This window comes from Coturnix japonica, chromosome 11, assembly GCF_054131305.1.
Source record: "Coturnix japonica strain WE chromosome 11, WE-NBRP24, whole genome shotgun sequence".
Taxonomy (NCBI): Eukaryota; Metazoa; Chordata; class Aves; order Galliformes; family Phasianidae; genus Coturnix; species Coturnix japonica.
Genome location: NC_140673.1, coordinates 12,767,416 through 12,786,489, shown reverse-complemented (window position 1 = coordinate 12,786,489; position 19,074 = coordinate 12,767,416). Strand labels below are relative to the sequence as shown.

Sequence of the window (19,074 nt, the reverse complement as noted above, 5' to 3'; positions counted from 1 at the left end):
ACAAGAGCATCATAATGTCATAGCACAAAAAAGGGCAGCGTGACATACACAGACAACAACAACAAAAAAAAAAGATTATACTGGAACCTCGAATATAATCATTTTACTATCCCGCATGTAACTCAGATCCATGAGAAACACACAGGAAAGCACAGCTCTTTTGTAAAAATGGAAAAATCAGCCCTTCCTAAACTGAAGGTTGAGAAAGTTTCCACTGCTCTTCTCTACAGCTCAGGACATTTGGAAAAATAACCATTGGAAGAACGAGATAAATACTCTCTTAGAGAGTAATTGTTGAAAGTTTAGCTCCCAGTTGAACTGATGCATCTGCACAGGAAGCCTTCCCACTCTATTTCACACCTAATTAAAAAATGAAACAAATCCTATGGAATGCAGTAACGATGGTGGTGCATCTTTGAATTTTCTATCAACTTGTTAGGAGAGCGTGAATACTTACAAAGGTATTACTATCAGATAAACTAAGAGAAGTTACGTGAAATCTACTTTATCTATGTAAATGCCTCTGTAAGATGCAGTGACATTTATTTTTGGTAACAGGCTGCACAGTTAGGTGCTGCATAGTTCTAGTTCAGAATGTCCCTCAACCTCCAATTAGAGAAGATCAGTCCCACATAATTCGCTCTGTCATTGATTTTGAGCGATGTAAAAGATAGGTTGGCCCTGCGAACATTATTAAAGTTAGTGATATTGCCCTGTCTTTGCAAAAGAACTGCTAATATTCCAAACAAGGTTATGAATCAGCAGTTTTTATTATTAAAGATAATTCAGCTGTATTGTTCCAAAATTTCATGCCTAACATATAATAAAGTGAAATGGGTGTACATTATATAAAATTCAGATGAACTGATACAGAGAAGTATTGTAGTGACACTTAGTGAGAAAGTAGATAAAAGGTTAAGTCTGACCAGAGTCTCTGAAATACTCTACGAGAGTAACCTGGGAAGTTTACGTACACCTTCTGGGCCTTCCTCTTTCTTCCTAACAGTAGCAAGTACTGGAGAATTATCAGACCCACAGCAACCCCATAGAACAATGTTGCAGAAGCCACAAAGTCTCTGGCCCTGGCTCTCCACCTGCTACGCCTTGACCAAGCTCATTTTCCATCTCCCAACCAAGGCGGTTCCTGACTGCTAACTGTGCTGTTACTTTCTATTGTCTCCAGTGCCACAGCAGTTTCAGGTTCCCTGACAGGGGCTGTTTCTCTCTAACCATGCTACACAGTATCCCTGCACAGCCCCTCAGTTTGATTGCACACACCAAGCTGCCTGGTGGCTTTCTTACAGACCAGTAGCAGTCCGACACCATATAAATCAATGGCAAAATTCCTGCAGACTTCTGCAGAGAGAATCTGTAGAAATATTTCAGTAGCAGCATGTACATTTATCTGTACAAGCATGATTATGTAACTTCAGCGAGGTATTTGTATATATGTGCGTATATATAGACACACACAGACACATGGCTCCTTTCAGCTGTACAATCAGGGCTCTTATTTTTCCCACCACCAATCAACCTTTCTAGGTTCTGGGACATTTAACCTAATTTTCCTCTGGCTGTTTTTAACTAGATACATTTTCTTCATACTACAACACTTACATAATTCTGCAGCCATGGTTCCCACTGCTGGAGCACGTTCACCCACCCTATGCCACAACACCACCCCACACCCACTGCAGTGCATCACCCGTGGGCTACCCACAGGCTCTGTAGCCACTTCCACCCGTCACCTCCAGGCCCTTGCCTTCCCTTGAAACATCTCTGTCTTTCTATGCCAGTCTCTTTCCATCATCTCTTGAGCTTTACCTTGGGTTTTAACTTTCAGAGGTCTTATTTTTGGTCTGTCATTTAAATTCCTTTTGAGTCATTGTTATTATTGTGCCAACATTTATAAATAGCTCTGTGAACTGCAGGTACATGATAATTAGGTCCTTTGATTTTTTTGTGCAATTTGGTTATGAAATAATAGCAATAAAAAGTGCACAAGCATCAAGGGATGTCCCAGAAATGCTTCCATAGTTAAAGGTTTGGGGAGACAGAAGCTACTCTGGTAAAAAATATGTTTAAATATATTATATGATATATTTTACCTTTACAACAAGAAACGTTGAGGTGCCATAAAAGCTCCTTCCCTCCCCCAAAAAAAGTGTTTGTTTGTTTTGTGAAGGAAGAAAAGAAAAAGCCTTCTGTGTATGTGAAGGCACTATTTATTTAAAAAAGCATAAAGCTTTAGTTGCACAGATTACTTCTAGTATGATATTAAAAAAATAAAGAGTCAAGAGAGTGAAAAAGGACAGGATGCTGCTTCTTATAGCTGCAAAATATGTGTATGTCTGTGTGTATATACAGGAATTATTTTTCATCTGTTTCTCCACTATCACTAGGAATCATCTAACCTGACACAAAAGGCAGAGACCTGCAATGGGAGAAAATCTTATATGCCCTTCGAAGTCAGGCGTAAGTCTTGAAAGTGGGAAGAACAGACCTCATACCAATGAAAGGCACCTGCAGAACCACATGCGTCTGCATGCAGTAGTGCATGCAATTCTTTTAGGGCACTTTGAAGGCAGCAGGAGAAATCCTTGCACCAACCATAAAGGCACATGGAACCTACACAGCCCTTGCTGAGGTGGGTCGGGGTTTACCTCTCAGATTCTGTAAGAGGGGGCCTCTGGGTGCTACGTGCTGCCTACCTTCAGAAGTGCATGCATGTGTATGTATGTTCCTCTCAGAAAGAGAGATAGATAAGGGTTGCAAGGCTTATGTATTTGTGGGAAGAGCACCTGAAATCAAATGGAAGCCCTCACCATGCAATTTGGGGTCTGGCTACAAGGAGCAGTGCTTCCTGCTACACACAGACCCAGTAAGATCACCTCTCGCCTGCACAGGGACCTGCACCCAAGGCCCTTTGTCCCTCTCTGCTTGGGGCAATGGCCATGGGGACCACCCCAAGTAGGTAAAGCCACCCAGAGACAGCACAGTACAGGGGCTGCAGGGCTGCTGCCCCACTCCCCACCTTGTTGCTGCTGAGGGGCCTGGCACAGTGGAGACTTACCAAAGTGAGCAGCCTGCGGAGCTGCTACAGCACACAAAGAGACCCAGAGATGCACAGCTTCAGAGGACCGTGGCCTTTACAAATAGGCTAAGTTCAAGTAATAATTTTGGGGCTGGCACTTTATTTAATTTTCTACCAGGATGCAGATTACAAAAACAATTTTAGAACAGGTATTTAGTATTCTAAATTAATTAACTATGCACTCACCAAAATAGCTGTTAGCACACAGTGCAGCCACAAACCTCATTCTAAAATGTCATCTCAGAAAACTCACGTACTGGTACAATTAAACACCCTTATTTATAGAGCTATTTTTGTTGTTATGTTGCTCTACAGATTTCCAGTATATATTTTGCTGTTAATAAAATATCATTAGACTACTAGAGGCAGGGGGCCTTTAGACTCATTTTTTAGCACATGGGATTTTGAATTCCTAAAATTAAAAAAAATAAGGAGTGTAGGGTTGTAAACATCCCTTTCACCAGGAGACTAATCTTTCCCATAGCGAAATTGACTGAGGCTTTGCTGTGGCATTGAATGGTAGGATCTGACCCCAGATACTTTGGATTTAATGTGAGCAACCTGTCCCCAGACCAAACAGCCACAAGAAGCTCCAATCATCCAAGGGCTCAGGCCCACAGTACAGGCAGCCACCTTCCAGGTGCATGGCATTCAGAAGCCAGTGCTCCTGCTCCTTGGTAGCCCTACATGGCAAACCCAGGATTGCTAACAAACCTGTGGAGAGCAATTCTGAGATTGAGACGCTGGGAAACATCACTCTAAGTGCCTGCATGTTGTTGAGCATTTAAACAATATTTTACAATTATTATCGTGAACATATCCAGTATTTCTCCAATCAGACCTTACAGCTACCCTCCTTCAAACCCATGACACGACAATCCACTAAAAGATTTTACAGAAATCTACAATAATCAAAATGTTAATTTTGACTATGACAAAGTGTGCATGCATTAAAAATGCATCAGCTTTGTCATTAAGGCATTATTCAGCAAAAATATCTAATCGTGCTAAATGGAAAGCAATGACAGGAAAACTAGGCATAAAGAAACATTTCGCTAAGCTTGTGTTTATGGGGAATTGTCCAATCTGCGCCGCAAAAGATACTCAACTGAGCACAGAGCTAACAAAACCACAGCTTTTATGTGATGAAATGGGAACTCCTGATAATACTCTAAGTCATGACTCAAGGGAAAATGTCAACCAAAAGCTCAGATCAGAGGAAGGTTTGTAATACAAACCTGGATGTTTAAAATAGTGTTTCCAACGCTGTTCTTGCAGCACTTGTGAATGTGGATGTGCTGCGGCGCTGAACTGACTATGATTTAGCAGCTGATCATGTCTTTAAAGCATAATTTAACATTATTTCTGAGGCTGTTGAACATACTAAACTACAAGAAAAAAATCTGCTTTCAAGTAGTATTAGAGAAACACAAGGATCAGAGTGCTAGCATCAAAGATGTGTCTAAAGAATAACAGATCCACGTCTGCGTAACAATGAGAGCTCCAGTCGCTACTAAAGGCAGCAGAGTAAGAATCCTTTGGCAGTTGCTTGAAATAATTAAAAGCAGAATATAGATGGCCTTTCAATTGCTAAGCAAGAGACAGAAGAAGACATTCTCCATGCTGCCGCCTTACACTCAGAGCAATCCCTCCACATCCAGTTTGCCCACATTAAAAATCATTCTCCCCTCTTCTACACTGAGCCTAGGGAAGAAGCCATTCAGAAAGGCTAGCTCATCACAGTGACCTCAGTCCTGCCTTAAAATGGCTTCTGATCTAATTCATTTAAGCCTGGAATCTGGTTTCCCACTTGCCATTATGTGGAAACGAGACCTGGGATCACAAGGTGTGCAAAGCAGTCTCTGCCTGAAAAGCAGGAGCCATCACTCTTACTCTGTATTTAGCAGACTTGAGGGTACAGGACTGGGGGAAAATGGTATGCTTGGGTTTTCCTAAGCAAAGAATCTGAAAGGCTGGCTGGGCTTTTAACCAGATCCCATGCCCTGCTACTCAGATTGGCAAGAGGGATGGAAATATCCATCCTGCATTCAATAACTGAAGCATGGCTGGGATGGCAATGGGAACAAACCACGTCTTGGCCATGTCTCTCACCTGCAAGTACCTCTGGGGAGACCTGAGCTCTTCAGTGGGGACCAAGAAGCCACGGCCTGAACACCAGTGGGGAACCAAGCCCTCAGCCCTGAATGTGGCCATGTGTTCTAACCCAGGGCCTCAGGGGTTCATAAGTGAGCAGACAAATTCTGCCCTCACAAGACCGTCACCGTGGAGCAAGGGTGCTCTCACCCCGTGGAAGAGATCAGCCACAACTGGCTGCCCCAAAGCGTCCTTGCCAGGCAGATGGTGCCCTCTGCAGCTGAGGCACAGGGGCAGGGTGCGGGGTGCCCCCGCTTCATCATTCCACTTCTTGCCGGCTCCCAGACTGCCCGGCCGCTGCAAGTACTGGGCCGCCACTCGGAGCCCGGTAGGGGAAGGGGCAGCATGCCGGTCCCTGGCACCGCCGGCTGCGGGCGGAGCCGCTGCCCCTCGGGCACCCCGCATCCCGGGGGTGGGACCCCGCTGCAGGCGGGGCCGGAGGGCTCTAACCCCCCATTCCCTCCCCGCTCCCCCCCGGCGGAAAGGGGCAAAAGGCCGTGGGCTGTGGGCCGAGAGAGTCCGGGAGGGGGAGAAACGGCCTCAGCCCCGCAGACCCCTCCCGTGGCCCCAGCCCCGCACCTTGCCCTAACCCCTTGGCCGCTCCACACATACGCACACCCAGAGGGCAGCCCTTACGCGGGGACGGGCCGGCCGAGCCACCCCCGCCCGGGTAGAGACACAGACAGAGCGACACACTGCGAAGCGAAGGAAAAGATGGAAAAGGTGCTACCTTGGCAACTAGAGGCTGTAGGAGCCAGCTGGAGGGCTGGGGGCGGTCGCGCTGCCTGCCTGCCTGCCCGCCGCCGGTACTCTCCTCGACTACGCGTATTCTTAAGCAATAACAACGTAATCCGTATTATCCACCCAAGAATACCCGTCACCGAAGAGAGTCAGAAAGCTGCTGCTGTTGCTGCTGCCGCTGGTGGAAGTGCTGCACCGGGACAATAAATCCACAACTATAATTCCCCTCTAGAAGAAGGAGAATCCACAAGGGCTTCGAGATCTCGTCCCATATCCAACGAGCACCGTTCCTCCCCATCCTGCGGAGGCAAAGGAGAGGACGGGTGGTGAGCACACGCGTAGCTCCATCTGCTCCCTGCCTCGCTGGGGGAGAAGGCTTGCAGGCAGGGCGGGGGACATAAATCAAAGTAAGGCTGAGTTTACCTGGTGATTGCCTGGCGTCTCCCCCTGAGCTTCTCCAACATCCTATTCCCTAGCTGTATGCTCCATCAGTTCTCTTTGGGAGCTCGCAAGAGATGTCACACACGGCAACAGATTCCTGTAGAAGAGACGCACTGTTAAGCACACAAATATTACAAATCTGTTTGTATAGGTGGGCTTGGAAGAGCTCCGATAAAGCAGCAGCCACGCCTGAGAGACTTTTCATCTGGGTTTGGAAACGCGTTTTACAAGTCTTGGCTCTCGGTGCGCTGCCGAGAACAGGCAGGGCGGAAAGCAAAGCGGCGAAGAGACAGAAAAATCAAAGAAAGAAAAAGCTGAGGCTCCGAGCTCGGCATAAACGCTGCTCCCCGGGCCTCCCACCGCCGCCAGCACCGCTCCGAGAGCGCTCCGGGCCCGGCCCCGCTGTGCCCGCGCAGCCCCTTGCGGGGCCGCCCCCGCGCCCACCTGCGAAGGACGAACCGGGAGAGAAACCCGAACGGGGGGAAGTTGTGTCCGAATCGCGCCCGCGGCTCTGCCGCCCCCCGGAGCCTCTCCCGTAGCAGCAGCGCTCGTACTTGGGGGAGGCGGGAGGGGAAGCTTTGTCTGGTGATCTGCAGCGGCGATAATAAACGTTTATTGTTCTCCAACTAAATAGAAAGGATCTCTGCAACGTCACGGCACGCTTCGCCTGGCGGTGAGGAACTTCTCCGTCTGATCTCAGCCCAGCTCCCTGCGCTAGGGACGGCTTCGGCGTGAGTGACGGGAGGGGGACGGGAGCTGGCGGGGCGCTCTCAGAGCCGCGCTAACGGGGGGACCCGCGCCCCCCAGGCACCGCGCACAGCTCTCATCGCACAGCTCTCAACGTGCAGCGCCCCGCGACCGCCCGGCTGTTCTTTGGGTTCCGAATGGAACTGCCACCCGGTGCTGCCTTGTACTCCACGTTCCTTCCTCAACACTAGCTCTTAGCTTCCTTGCCGTAATACCACTATAGTCCCTCCGAAAAGCTACGAGAGGACAGCATTTGTTTGCGTGAATTTGAAAGAAAAGAGAAAAACAAAGAGAAAAAAGAATATTTTCATAGCCAAAATACCTTAAATTCATAATAACAAAAATCCATCTCTCTCTCTCCTCTATTTTAATCTCATTTTAGGCGCACTTTCCTATATTTCTCTAACACAGCAGGCTTTGAAGTTACGTTTGAAATGGCACCTAGAAAGTAAATAACAAACGCTGCAATTTTCCCCGCTGTGCAACTGAAGGCTGTGGCCCCATTCCTAGCGGTAGAACTAAAACACCGATTCGGCGGGTCTTCTCTAACTTGAACAAAAGCCGTTTGAAAAAGTAAAATACACCGAGTCGCGGCAAAAGCTCTCTACAATAATCCACCTAGGCTGGTATCCCCCGAAATCTGGAGGCGCTCCACGTATACATCAAGAATTAGGCAGAAATCCAAAGTTTACGGTTTTTTGTTTTTTTTTTTGAAAGAAATAAAGAAAGAAGGAATGCGGTCCTCGCGGAAAAGAAGCCCCGCACAGTCCCAGCCTTACCCTAGTTCTGTCCATCCTAATCCGCCCTTCCCTGTCCTGTAAACATCCCCCAGCGAACACGGCACCCAAACTTCCCCGCTCCCCCTGCCCAGCGCCGCACCCACCTCCCGCGGGCCTTCAGCACCCGCCGCCCGGACAGCTCCTCAACCCAGCGCTCCCCGGCTCTCGGACACGCCCGCTCCGGGCACGCTCAGCACGCGGAGGGGCACCCGGCGCTCTGCCCACCTCGCCCCGCCGCATGCGGGCAGTGCCCGTGGCGGCGCGCAGCGCGTTAAATACCTTTGTTCGGCGGCTCCCGATAGCCATGTTTATCGGCGTGGCCACCCCGCTCCCCGCCGCCAGAGCCCGGAGACTGAGAGAAGGGCCCCCGGGGGGCACCGCCACCGCCCCTACCGTGCCCGGGGAGCGGGGGATTGGAGGGTGGGGAGCGGATCGGGGGAATTAAACAATTAAGCTGGCAGGAGTGGAGCTTGGGTTTGCCACGCAAAGAGAATTTCAGAGGGGGGAATATCGATCCCATCCGTCAACAGAGACCCGCGATGTCTCCCCATGCAAGAAATGGTCCTGATTTTTTTTTTGTGTGTGTGTGTTGGGGGGGGGGGGGGGGTGGGGGGGCGGAGGGGACATGGTAAGGGGAGGGGTAGGGGGGAGAGTGAAGGAAAAAAAAAAAAAAAAAAAAAAGAAAGAAAAGAAAGAAAGAAATGAAAGGATAAAGGGAGGAAGAAAACATTAATCCTGTCTTAAAAGCAGCTCTTTTTAAAATCGCCGGGAGCTTGCTCTATTCGCCACCTACCCGAGTAACCACCAGAAATCCACCTCTAGTGAAGCGCTTACCCTTTAAATCCAGGTTTCGAGCAGAACTCCAACCGTGTGTAAAACCAGGGGAGTCATCTGACGTGCGCTGGGGACGGGCTCCGGGCGGCAGAAGCTGCTCCCTCCCGGCGCCGGATTAGCACGGATCCACCCGGGCAGGACCCGGCTCCTCCACGGCCGCGGCTCGCTGCATTCGCACCTCGGCGGCTGCTCTCGCTTCCCGTGTCCCCCGCGGTCGCCTCTCAGCTGAATGTGGGCTTCCAGAAAAGGAGTCGGGGGGGAGAGTAGGGAAAAAAAATCGCCTAATGCAATCAAATCGATCTGATCTACACCATCTGTCGCCTGCCACTACACACAAGCGTTAAAATAGGAAAACGGGAGACACTGACAGCTCAGGAAGGTTGTTCTGCAGAGTTCATTTTTAGCAGAGCATAATTGGGTATGGACAGCATACAGTTACCAAAGCTGCTGTTAACCATCCAGTAGAGGATCCCAAACATGCTAATGGTGGATTAATTGAGGAAGATCTGACGTGCAAGCCTCATAGTCTCTTATTCATGACTTCCCAACGGGAAAGGACCAATGCCGTGTGGGACTATGGTAACGCAGAGTCAAAGAGCTGCTAAGAAAATGGCTCTGTGTTCATAGCACTTCTCTCTGATAACAAACATATGTCGACCAGAACCGTTTAGCAGGATGGGGGAAATGAAATTTCCTTAGCCGAGGTTAGCAATTCCCATCGCATGCACTTAAAGACAAGTAAAAAATGGACTGCGGGTCTGAGATGCTTTCAAGTGCTGGTCCCGGGGTTCACAGCCAGTGAAAGCAGACGGCTCCTGAACAGACGGGGGCTTAAACCCCAAATCCCTGCCTCCTCACTGTGACCAAAGTGCATCCATAGCAGTCCCTAAACATGCGGCGCTGCTAATTTCATCAGGAATGACGCAAGGTCTTTTTAATGCCAGGAACCCTTTTGACTTTTTCCAGCGGGAATTGCTTTTGGGCAAGACATTTCCGATCACTGAAATTTGACATAATCTCGGATAAATATGATTGGGGGGGGTTGGGGAGGGGGAAGGGGGGAGAGAAGGGGGCGGCGAGTTGGGAAGAGACGGAGTGTGCATCCAGACCTGCAATCACCCCTGCTGTCAACACTCCGATTTGCTCGCGTTTTCTAGTCTTTCCTGAATAATGAGGTTATAGAGATGTATATGTAATTATTAAAGCAGTATATGCACACGAGCCGCAGACGTCTACGGCTGTCGTGTCTGCACATGCAGACGGGGAGACAAAGTACGCCCGTCGGGGTGCGCCTTTCCTCTCCCTTACAGCTCCCCTATAGGGGGGGGACGCGCTGCCGGGGGACGCCCCCAGCCCCAGCCCCCGCCCCCAGCCCCTCACCGGGCGCTGTCCGCCCGCCCGGTGCTGAACGGCGGCGGCTCGGCCCCGCGGCGCAGACAATGGGCACGAGGCGCCGGGCTTCTGCGTCCCGCTCGGCCGCGTCCTGCCGAGCGCTTCAAGTCGCAGAAGCTCTCGTCCGTTGGCACCTCACCCAGACTATTAGTGAAGGGAGGTAACGGCGATGATACAAATCCAAACAGCGGATGTAAATATGACAGTAAACAATTAGTGTTTAGGGTTATTCTGGAGTTATCCGTGTGCCTCTCCTGGAAGTTTGTGTTAATCTCTTTAGAATAAATCTAATGGTTATGAATTAGATTAGCCTTGAAAACGTAGCCTAAAGACAAATCAAACAATTTACCCGTTCTTTTGTTTCAATATACATTAATTAACGCCGCTGCCTACCTACACAGCATTCTTGGGTCCCGGCCACGGGGCCGAGCCTGGAGCTCTGCTGCCTTTTGTCAGCATTCGCGTCCAACTATTGCCCTCTGCAGGTCAAGTCCTCGCTGAGCTGCGTGCGGCTGGAAGGGGCTGCCGGGCCCCGCGCCGCAGGCCCCCTTCCAGGAACAGATCCGACTTATATTGGGATCAATTCTTCCCCTCGAGGCTTGGATGTGCTTCTCCAACGGGGGCACGGGGTCGTACAGAGCGCTGCTCGGCTGCCCTGAAGCCCCTATTCCAACCTCGGCTGGGAGAGATGAAGACAGAGAGGGCAAGGTGCCACTCTGAAGATACCTTGTTTTCTTGCTCTCCTTCTCCCCTTATGACTATTGGAAGCTCCTCAGTCAAGGCCTGCCCTTTCCCCGGTTCACCTTAGGAACAAGGCAAGATCCAAGCACAAAGCAGGGCCAAGCTGGTGCCAGCACCCAGGACCCCACCCTACCACCTCCAGGCAGGCAACTTTCCCACCAGATGCAGCTCCAGAGTTTGTCTCTCCAGCTCCAGGGAAGCCAGGGACAAAGGCTGTGAAGGGGCACTCAAGAGCAGACCCCCACCTGCCCAAAGGAGACAGCAGCAACTTTCAGCAATGCTACTACCCAAAACGGTTTGCCATTCCTTACACAGTAAAGCACAAAATGCTCTACCATAGGAAAAACAAAAAGAAACCACAAACAAACAATGTTTAAACGCTCTAATTATTGTTGCTTAGAATTCAGGAGCTTCAGATCCAAAACAAACAAACAAAAAAAATCACAGCTCCCTCTTCTTCCCCCAGTAAGTGAACATAGATGATTTCTATGATTGCATAGACTCCTCCTGCCACCCGGGGTAACACCGCTCACACGGGCTTTGCACCCCTCCAGCCAGCACAGCGGCCGATCCGCCCAGCGCCGCCACTGTGGCTCCGAACCCGACGTGCTGCCTTTCGGGCCGCCGTGGGCAGACCCCGACCCTACCGCAACCTGCCTGGGGATAGGGCGGCCCCTCGCTGCCGCAGAGCCTGACAGGCGGCGGCCTTTTGTCTCTCTGCCGCCGCCGCCTCGCCCTGCCTGCACAGCCCCGGGGTCACGGCGGCCTCGCCCCTCCCGGCCCGGCTCAGCCATGGGCACGGCCGGGGTGCAAGTTCTCCGGGTGCTATCGGCCCGACCTCGCGGATCTGCGCTCGCCTCGGGGCGGGGGCCGTCGGGCCGCTCCGGCCACGCTCCCGGAGCAGATCCGAACAGGGTCCCCGCGGCCCCAGCCGGTCCGCACGGCGCGGAGCGGCGGAGCCCCCTGCTGGCCGTGCGCCGCCACACCGGGACGGGCCGGGTCCGGCTGAACGGGGCCGCCGCCGCGCGCCTACGTCCCCACCCGGCCCGGCGGTGGGAGGCCGGCAGATCTCCAGCAGCGGAAATGGGAAGCAGCGCAGGTGCCTGGCTGAACCGCAAGCACTCAGCTCCAGGTGCAGCGCTGCCTCGAGCTGCTTTGTCTTTAGCCCTACGGTGTCATGTGGGAGCAGGTAAGGGTTACCTGGAAATTCCGGGGGTCTCGGGTGCTAGGTTAGGGGGAGAATTGGGGAGCTGAAGGAGTTCTCTCAATGGAGGGACCTAAAAAACAAAACCTATGTAACATAATTTGGTACACGTTGTGGCTGGCTATTTCTCTTTCCCAAAGCATCACCAAGGTGTCCCATCTTGCTGAAGTTCTGGATGTTACTTAGAAACATTGGCCCAAGCATGATGCCCACTTCACAGAATGATCAGGATCCATTTAAAAAGCACTTGCTGTCCTGGTCCTACTATTCCCCTTGGAAGGATGTTTCAGAATCTCATAACTCGGCTTCTTAAGATTTCCAGCCTACATTTATTAAGGGACCCGTTTATATCCATTTGTTCAGATGCCAATTTTGTCCTTGAACTTAATTAGTTCTGATATTTACTCCCCTCACAGTGTACTAATATTCCTTCTCATCATTTCCTTTGTTCAAATCAAGCTTTTTAGTCTTGTCTCATAAGATAGAATCTTCATTTCCCTGATTATCCCAATATCCTAGCAACTTATGAAAACTGGGTCGTGCCCAACACCCAGAAAATATGGGTTTCAGAGGGGTTCATTATATCCCATCCTTTTGCAGCTTGACCGAGACACAAGCAGGGGGAAGGATTAGCATAAGGTCAGACAAACCACAATTCTCCTGACTTCAAGCTCTCCTGCAATCTGTCAGGGACATGAGTTCTGAAAGGCCTGTGGTTTGTAACTTGGCTTTACATCAATGTGCATTTATATATCTATAGATCATCTTCTAGAGAGGAAGGTTGGCCTTGGAACCACAAGGGACATCAGAGATCTGGAGGTTTGGGTTTAAACCCAGCTCTATCTGGGTTTGGGCAACAGAAGTAACTTTGACAAGTCCCTAAACCTTCTGCTGCGTTTCCCTAATTTTAGAAGAGGGACAGTAATACTCCTGTCCTCACCTTTTTCCCCAGTACACCTGCCTGCCCTGAGCGCTGGCAGACAGGGTGCCTCCTTCTCCCTGTGCCCGCCACCCTGAAGTGCAAATTCATCCAAGCTCTTACGCTGATGGTTAAAAATAGCCACCAGTCTTATAGATTTTTTTAATTAAGCTGCAGCCAGTGGCCAGCAGTAAAGTCAGACACATTAACTGCAAAGCTGTACCGACTCCTGATTCTCAAGTCTTTGCGTGGCTGATGACAAAGTCAAAGTTGTATTATTATTATTATACATTATTTAAACATCTGCACAATTTGACACATTTTCTTCACTAGTTTTCATCTCAGTTGGCAATTTCTGATCAGCTAATATAGCACAGAAACTTGGCCAGAAATGGGCAGACCCTCACCTCGGTTGGTCACAGCAATAACAAACACTGCCATCATCCTTCCGCCACAGCAAGGGCCTGGGAGGCTGTGGCTGAGCACAGAGACAGGGAGCACTCTGCTGAGCTGAGGTAAAGCAACGATATTTATGGGAGTAATTATCACAGAGAAAAACTGGAAAAATATGATTACAGCAAATTGTAACTCTCTCCAATATGTTTTTCGTTGTTAGAAATAGCTCAGCTGAGACCAAAACAATATGAACAACAGCCCAAAAGCACCAGACACAGGTTCTCTGGTTCTCTGAGAGCAGGGCAGGATCCAGCTCTGGTGTGCTGGGGAGTAAGGTGTCACAGCCTGTGCCTCTTCCCAGCCCTTCTTGTTGGGTGAAGCCAAGCCAACAGAAGGAGTGTGATCCACCTGCTGCTGGACACACCAACCGGGGCTGCTTGTGGCTATTTTTCAGCACGCTGCCATGACAGAACAGTTTGCATGCTTGCATCTTGCAGTTGGTCTCTATCAGTTTTTGGAGGCAATAACAAACTTCATGTAAAACCCAAAGCCTCATTTAATAAAGAGTGAAATGTTCTCATTGAAATGTACCTACCCCACGGATCAGATGCATCAGAGAAGGTCTTCAGTCATCTTGAGAGCTCTGTAGGTGTTGTTGCTGCTCTCAAACAGTCTGTGAGAAGAATTATAAATGGTATTTACCTTTTAATTAAACAAAATATCTTGCAAATTAAACACATGCTCCTGCACATCAAAATTTAGTTAGCATCCATTTTTATTGTGCATCCTATGGCTCTCTGACAGCCTACCGAGTCCACAGCCAAATCTGAACACACGTTGCTAGTTCCCTTTTAACTTACATTTTGTGTATCTTGCACAAGATTTTATCACATATGAGGGGAAAAATCCTTCTGTAATTGACTGAAGATACTTAAGCAGAATCCTGCTTAATATTCTTGTCGCTTAGAAAAATATAAATATATATATGTATTGGTGTGTCCTGGCAGAGGCAGAGAATCAGTTTTGGACACTTGTGTGACATACATCTTATTATCTTACGTAGAAAATTTGACAGTGAATGACAGAACACCTTAGAGGGATTTAAGAAGATGATAAAGGCAACAGCTTTCATATGAGTACAGAGTCTAGTTCCTAAGAGTTACAAGCTTTTTTTACATGCATCCTTGTAATTTGACATTTATAATTCACTGTAGCGCTGGATCTCTGTCATTTTCTCACTGCCAGGTTCTCTATATGTGGATGTACACGTCCTTTCTAATTAGTATATGTATTTGATCCTTTAATAGCATCCTCTCTCCACCTTATTATGCAGTTACACAGTTATCTGCTCTGTACCAACAAATACTTTGATAAAACTGAAGCAGCTCTTCATTGCCTTCTCTTTAAACAGGTGTTCAGTGGGGGATTTTTTTGTTTGTTTCTTGGGGGGTGGTATATAAAATAATTTAGTCTAAAGAAAACTAGTAAATCATAAAGGATTTAAAATTAAATAACCTGTGGAGGAACCCCAGCCTTCTGTCTATCCATCTACGCAATGCATGTATCTCTTGACGTACCTGCCACCTCTCTCACAGGGAGCTCCAAAGATCCTTATAAAAGCACTGATGCTGTTGCAATACCAATGATCAAAACACCTCCTTTACACTCGAAGGACCAGCACGGACTTCTCCCAGGGCAATTTCACAAGCAGTGAGGCAGCTGCAGAGCCTTGGGTCACCACACTGCCCCAGGAGCCAGGAGATACACACTGGCAGAGAAGAGGTTATGCTGAAGGCCCCTGGCCCAGGGCTGACCTCTCACCGCTGCTTCTTTGTTGAACTTTGGTAACAGAGGCGATGCCAAGCAGTTCCCAATATTACAGTTTATTAGGCAACTTAGTTGAGATTTAATGCAACTGGAATGAAAGCCTTTCAGTATCATGTTGAAATGGGCTGTGAAGGGCATACCTTCCAGTAATGTTCATGCTGAAGTCAAAGGAAGTGCTTATTCCAAGTGTTTTAAATATTATGGCTTGATGTTTGAAGTAGGAGATGTTCAAGTGTGTAAAGCAGAGAACAAAATAGAGTTGTACTTATTTGTGTGGTCACATTAAAATGTCACCTTTACTGGCACATAAAGAGGTAAGATAGGAATGAATTCAAAGCAAACTTCTCAATTCTCTGCTATTCAGAAGTAAACACATCAATACTGACAACCATTTTAAATATTCACAATGTGATCTCTGGCTTGGACAGATACCAGGGAAGAAAACAGAACTTAGGACCAATATGGAAAGACTCACCCAGACTGTACTGGTTTGAGGTTTATCTCTTTGTGTCACTTCAAATATCTTCCAAAAAATCTCAGGTCAGTAGTAGCACCCATTGAAAAGAGAATCTGATGAAAAGCTGCTCTGGAAAATATAATCAAATGACATCAGAATGTTTTAATTACCAAGCATGGTAAAAGCAGCTCAGTTATTTATGGATTTAAAATAAAAATATATGCATTTGTTTTCTATATATATATTCCCAGTATATTTTTATGTTAATCCATATGAACCACAATAGAAATTCCAGCTCTCCCTTAATTTCTTACTTAATACAGACTCCCATTCAGGTAGCGAGGATTTCCAGCAAGCAGAAAACAATGCAGGATTTCAGAATCCACTGCTCGGGTCAGAGAGCTCTTTAGAATCAGCACAAGTACATGAAGCTTCAGGATTTCTTCCTGTGGAAATTGAACACAAGTTGGAGTATTTCCAGAGCCAGGAAGAACAATGCCTTGCCCTGGCTGTGCTTATAGAAGGGTACTGTATGGTGTTGAGAATCTATCACCTTTTTGACAGTTTCAAGTACAGGAGTCTGGGTAGCATAGCAAGGAAGGTACAAAGTATGTCACAAACGTCACAGGAATGCTGCGTGCCCAAAGGCGGGCAGCCCCACTGCTGTGGGTGTGAGGGCTGCAGGAGCATTCTTGCTAGAGTGAGCATATACTGCATTCTCTTTGATATACATCTTCTATTTTCTGATCCCATTACTTCAGATTAGCTCTAAGTCTTATATCTAAACATTTACTCCAAAGGGAAAGTCTCTATTTACAGGCTGGATTAAGAGCTTTAACAAAGGGAATGGCAGAAAGTGATTCATTTACAACAGAAGAAAAAGGACTGCTTTGTATTTTATCACTTACCAGCATCTCCCAAATCTTGTTCCTCTTCTTCTCCCATCCAAACATAACAGAGGCAGAGAGGTTCCCATCTGACTACACAGTTGTGGGAAGCACAGCATGCCTCTGCCCCTTGCTGCCTGCCAGGGTTCTCCTGCTCCCACCCAGACAGCAACCTGGGCAGCCCAACACTGCCACTCCTTTTTTTGCCTGACCATTTTGGGGCTAACCAAAAGTTATAGCGTATTACTGAGAGCATCATTCAAATGCTTCCTGAGCACTGACAGGCTTAGGGGCATCAACCATCTCACTAGGAAGCCTGTTCCTGAACACCATCACAATACAGACATCTTCCTACTATCCCAGACCTACAGTCTGAACCTCCCTCAATGTGGTATCATACTATTCTCACATGTCCTATCACATTGTGCTTAAAACTAATTAGCAGCATGTAAAAATGGACTTCCACAGAGAAGCTGTGAGTGCTATTGCTGAACTGCAGAAAGTGGTAGGAAAGGAGAAGATTACTTGTTGAGTCTTTACCCAGGCTAATTCCCAGCATGGCTCAGATCTGCAAGGTTCGGTCTAAGTGAGATTACAAAATGATTTCTCATTAACATTTACTCTCTGTACCTACCCCAGGAATGCACAGTGCCTGCAGCTGTCCAACAAGGTCCCAAAGCAGGGAGGCACAAGCCCTGAGCCATAGCATCTCATCTCTCACTGCAGCTGTGCACCCAGCAGGACAGCACTGCAGGATGTGCACACCCAAAACAGAGCCCCTGTTGGAACTATTTAGTATAGAAAACAGATGCATAGAACTACTCTATGGCATGCTATCCAGACATCTGTCCCCCACAAGACCCCATCTCACACACATACTTGCTGTACTCTCATTACAACTCAGACACATAGCTCCTCCCATCAACCCCAGTGTCTAACTTCCACATCATGGTAAAACTCCACTGCTCCAGATCCCATCTTCCCAAGTACAGCTGGCCTGAGTGGCTTGGAGCCTCCTAGCCTTATTACTGTATTAGCCCACAGCACCTGTGTAGGTTCTGCCCAGGGTGGAAGATGATTGGATGATTCTATGATTGATTCTATGATCCTCAGTACTCCTGCTCTGGAGGTGGATAGCACTATCCTGGTATATTAGGGTGTCTTCATCCAAATAGATGCTCACATGTTAAAAGAGTTAATTGTGTCAATGTGGGTGGATGTTTCAATGGCACTCATTTCTCACGGGTGCCTGTTTGGTTTATCCTACCTTAATATTCATGATTAAAAGTGTTACCAGTTACAAACACTGAACGAAATTTCTTTCATATTTTCCCATTTTTTCCCCCTCAATTCATCCTGACACTGGCAGGGGTTATTGGGGTGACTTGCTCCTATTTGTAAAACGGGGCTCCAGCAAGCCATACAGTTTTCCATCTAAGGCCCCTAGCAGGAGTCAGTGTATGGCTGCTGATTTTATTCCCACCTAAACTCTTCCAATAGTTGCTGTTGGTTTCAGTCTCTTGCTCTCTATCTCCACTGGTGAGGCTCTGAGAGGTTGTGCACAGCAGGTGCTCTGCATTCAGGCACACCTGTCTGTGGTGGAGGAAGCTGCCTTTGGCATTCAGCTCATGGTGTCCCTCGGGACCTCTCCCAAATACCTCCTGCTACACCTTCACCCATTGCAGCAGGAGCTGTATCGGCCCAGGCTGAAGGCATCTCTTGTCTTCTGGTTTCCTCTGTCCAAACATAAAGAGCTACAGGACCAGTGGTTACTCTGTTCCCAGAAACAATAACAGAAATCCTTCATTTGGTTGTACTTTTCTTCTCAATGTGAATTCCTTTAATATGTTGCATAGCTTCTCCATTTCTTAAAAGCCTGTTGCCTTTTTGCAGAGCAGGAGGACCCATTAGTGCTTCTAAGTGGTCACAGGCAATGTAAAACAAGGTAGCGTATTCTGCATTAAACCAGCATTATAGTGAGGGATGAATACAATCTACCCAACAGATATTTTATCATGAAAATTATTAAAATTCATAGCTTAGAGGTGTGAATGCTTCTTTAAGAAAGGTACTTATGTTATCCCCAAAATAGCACCAGCACCATGTGATGTTCCAGTTGCTATGGTTACCACAAATTTGTTATTTAATAGCAAAGAAAATAGATGCACAAAACATGCTAATTATAACTGGTACAAATTTTTCTAAATGTTTTATATGAATATGCATGCATGTTTTATGCATAAGGAATAGGAATGCCCTTTTTCAAATAATTCTGCAAGTTTTTAGGAACATTTTAGTAGCTGACTGGGAAGTGCATTGTGTGGCTCTGAGCAGAAGGAAAGGAGAATGAAAATGTGAAGATGGGCAATTTGTGTAAAACAATGCAGTTTTGTATTCAAATGGCTAGACAATCCAGAAAAGCAAAGATGTTTAAATTTGTTGAGCCCTTATACTTTCCTGG

General features: G+C 47.8%; 2 long non-coding RNA genes across 7 annotated transcripts in view; one reads left to right on the top strand and one right to left on the bottom strand.

Moving 5' to 3' along the window:
* Positions 1-9,764, bottom strand: part of LOC146759020 (uncharacterized) — a 41,780-nt gene extending 32,016 nt beyond the window's left edge. The window contains exons 1-3 of one of the 5 annotated variants that reach the window (XR_014932705.1): positions 8,791-9,764; positions 6,413-6,527; positions 5,979-6,288 (exon numbers count right to left, since the gene is read on the bottom strand). This is a non-coding gene — a long non-coding RNA (uncharacterized LOC146759020). Of the gene's footprint in view, positions 1-5,978; positions 6,289-6,412; positions 6,528-6,874; positions 7,138-8,060; positions 8,206-8,235; positions 8,508-8,790 lie in introns of those variants that run through there. The other 4 variants (XR_014932709.1, XR_014932708.1, XR_014932706.1 and 1 more) reach the window with 4 other exon arrangements.
* Positions 9,765-11,941: 2,177 nt separating this feature from the next.
* Positions 11,942-19,074, top strand: part of LOC116653774 (uncharacterized) — a 31,155-nt gene continuing 24,022 nt past the window's right edge. The window contains exon 1 of one of the 2 annotated variants that reach the window (XR_004308207.2): positions 11,942-12,112. This is a non-coding gene — a long non-coding RNA (uncharacterized LOC116653774). The remainder of the gene's footprint in view (positions 12,113-19,074) is intronic. The other variant, XR_014932704.1, reaches the window with a different exon arrangement.